A 3,770-nucleotide genomic window follows, 5' to 3' on the forward strand; every position below is an offset into this window, starting at 1 on the left:
GGATCATTTTCTAGCTACTTATTGTACATAGAGTTAGGTTTTTATGTGTTTACATATCCCACACTTTTTCATTTTAACACACATAGCATTTAATTCTTTAATTTCACAACAAAAATAATATTATTATTACTTTTTAAAAGGGAAATACATATTTTCATGCATTAGTATTAAAGCGTGTCAGAATCTTGGGGTTGTACAAAAAGTCATAATAGACTCGAGTAAAGAGAAGTAGACAAAATAAGACACCTTAATTTTTACACGAAAAAATTTGCGATGGGAAAAATCACGAGCCCCAGCCAAGCTGAAATAATTTATTATGAATGTTGAGTGCACATGTTCACTATTCTTCTTAATTAGGGAATATGAAATTACAAAGATATTCATTGTAAATGTACAACAAAGATTAATTAATAAAAATCGTAGTTTGACTATAAAGAATACAGCTCTCGATGATAGTAGGTTGCGAGTGTCGTAGTCGATTGATATGGAGGCAGTAGTCGTTGTGAATGTTGTAGACGGTGGTCGTAGCGGTAGCTTGTCATATAGGTTGTAGTTGATAGTCATGATAGTTGTTGATGGTTACGTCGAAAGCATCATTTGGCTACAGAGGCCGAAGTAAGAAGACGTAGGAGTTGTGAGTCATGTAAGAGACATTTGGTCAAATGAGTCGTAATGGTGAGTTGTGATGAAGCCCATTGACTGCAGGGGTCGTAGTCTGGAGCTACATTAGCCGTGAATCGCATAGATCGCAATAGTGAGCTGCGGCGACGTCAGTAGGCCATAGAGGCCTGAGCCTAGAGCTGCACAATTGTGTGTCACATAGGATATAGTTTGTCACGTATATTGTAGTAGTGGGCTAAGATGAAATCTGCAGGATGCGGGGACAGAAGTCTGTACTTGCACAAATCGTGAATCATATAGGTCGCAGTTGGCCATGTGGTTATAGTGATGAGTTGTGACGACGTCCATAGGTTGTAATGGCTGGAGTTAGGAGCTATACAGAGAGAACCTTAAGAGTTCATAGAAAGTCTCAATCTACATCATCTTTCTAAGGGTTCACTACATTGTAAGTGGGGTGCACTGTCACATTACAATGTACGTCGAGATTCTGCAATCCACGTTATGACTTCACATAATATTTCACTGCAAGGATCAGGTGGACTCCGATGACAGTTGATGTTGACCGACAGGTGGTCGTCAAATTTGATTATGGGAAACAAGGGCGAAAGGTCGAAGGAGCTCAGCGGCAGGCAATGGCTATTGGCAGGTAATGGTGGGAGATGGTGGTGACGACCTGAGTTGGTTGGAGGTGGGTTGTCCGAAGTTACGAAGGCTGCAATAGTTGGAGTTGAAAGAAGGCAGCAGAGACCACACTTCGTCATAGACGGGGGAGATTGATGGCGCCAAATGTTGTGGATGTGGTCGGAGTTGTTGGAAGTCAGCGTCGGCTGAAGTTGCCAAGGGGCGGTGGAAACCATAGGTGACGAAGGCGACCGGGGGCAACAGTGGAGGCCAGAGGCGACGGGTTTGCGATGCAGGAGGTTGAGTTGCAGTTCTCTCCCCTGCAAGCTCTAAACTTGCTCTTGCCCAAGGTCTAGACCTCCTTCTCATGATAGGGGTAGGGCTTTATTTATAGAGTTCACGTTGCAAATAAGGAAAGAATCTGAATCACTATTGATCAGGCGAGCCAGAGAGATCTCTTTAACTAAATGACAATTAAAAGATATTTTAGTGTCTTAATAATATCATAATCTTGAACCCGTTGAATTTTTCTTGCTGAGGCGCTCGATTTGAATATAAGCATGTCATTTTCCAAATTCACTTGACCATCCAATTATGCTCAGAAATCTTTCAAAAGTAGTTTGTTGGGTTGATTTGGGTTTTATTTGACTCGGATTGGACTAATTTTGGTATCGTTAGGTCCATCTTGTCGAGCTGCTCAGTTCGACTGTATGCTTGCTGAAATTGAAACTCTAGACGACTTTTAATCAAAATTTGAACATCTCTTGCTTGAATATTATCTCGAGATCCATTTCATATCTCGAGATTTGCGTATGATGATGGTGGTCTATCAGGTATAAAATACTACATGATATGCATGCAAAAATGAAAGTTTAGGAGATATATAAATACATAAAAAAATGTGTTCTACTTATGTTTCCAAAACCTTAATACAGGTTTATGAATGAAAAACACATAATAATATACCATAATTACATAATTTTTTTTCTTGAAAAATATTGAACCCACTGAACATGTAATTATTTTATGCGCCAAAAAAAAAAAAATCGTATTTCCCCCTTTAAAAATTCAATTAATTAAGCACCGTCCAATATATACTTAAAAATATGAGACAGCTGGGATATGATTCCGACTTGATAAATTAAAAATAAATAAATAAATATGCCATGAGTTAAAATATCAATTTCGTCAATGAATGGTTAAGAGACTAACTAATAAGAGCTAGTCTTTTAATTTAAAATATAGTGGAAATTATATTTATATCATCCAAAGCTCTAATAGCTAATAAAAATATCGTTACTTTAATTTTTAAAAATTAAAATATATTAGGAAGAGTTTATGTTAAGAAGATTGATATTAGGTAAACTAATTAGAGAATATCTAAATATATTATCTTTTATATATTACAAAGTTTGATATTAGATAAACCAATTAGAGAAAATCTAATTATAGGATTTTTTAAATTAGAAATATTTCTAATTTATATGTCATAATCCTCTCTTATTTGCAAAAGAGATTACAACTGATTGTTATGTGTCGAGTTATAATCTTATCTGAGTTGTTTTTCCTCTTTCCCCACCTATTGATAGTGGAATAACCCCTCCACATAAATTTAGGTGGATTTCCGTCGGTCTACATAAATTGTAATAAGTTTGATTGTTTGTTTATTGTGTGATTTTAATTTTTGCATAACATGTGTGTATACATGTTAAATCTTAATATATCATGTGAATCACAACTAAGGAATGAAGCATAGAAAAATGTGAAAGAGATAGAGAAAACATAACAATGAATAGTAGAATGAGACGATTGTAACATTTTATTCTTGAAATGATCCTATATTTGCAAACAAAGGGGGTACAACGCGTGAAGTTATATGTATGCCTCTATTTAAGTATAGATTGTACAAGTAATTCTAGATATTTAACCAATGTGGGCCCAGGGCCTTATCGCTCTGCTCGACTGGCTGAAGTTGGTAAGGCTTTAGTGAGCCTTGTCGTCGGCTGGATCTGGTGGTGTTGGATGGTTTAGTAGATGTTGTCGATTGCTCACTAACTGTGGATCAGTAGTACTGGTTTGATCAGCCAAATTGTGCCAATCAATAGGCGCATTGTGGTAGTTGACCAGTTGGTAAGGCTTTAGTGAGCCTTGTCGTCGGCTGGATCTGGTGGTGTTGGATGGTTTCATAGAAGTTGTCGATTGCTCGCTAACTGTGGATCAGTAGGACTGGTTTGATCAGCCAAATTGTGTCAATCAATAGACGCGTTGTGGTAGTTGACCCTTGATCTCCACCAAGGAGCTTAAGTTGATAGGGTGGGGCAATGTCATCGGACACAGGGGGGGAAATCACAGAATCTGATGGGCAGCCTTCCCTTGGACGAGAGAATCCTAGTGGGATTGCTGAAACTGTTGTATTCTCTTTAATGATATTTGAGAAGACGACTGAATGATTCTTGTATGACAGAGTCATGGGGAAGACGTGATGGTAAATTTGGCATACTCTTCGCTTGTCGCTTGAGTGAACCGCT

This window comes from Phalaenopsis equestris, unplaced genomic scaffold (genome assembly GCF_001263595.1).
Source record: "Phalaenopsis equestris unplaced genomic scaffold, ASM126359v1 Scaffold000413, whole genome shotgun sequence".
Lineage (NCBI taxonomy): Eukaryota > Viridiplantae > Streptophyta > Magnoliopsida > Asparagales > Orchidaceae > Phalaenopsis > Phalaenopsis equestris.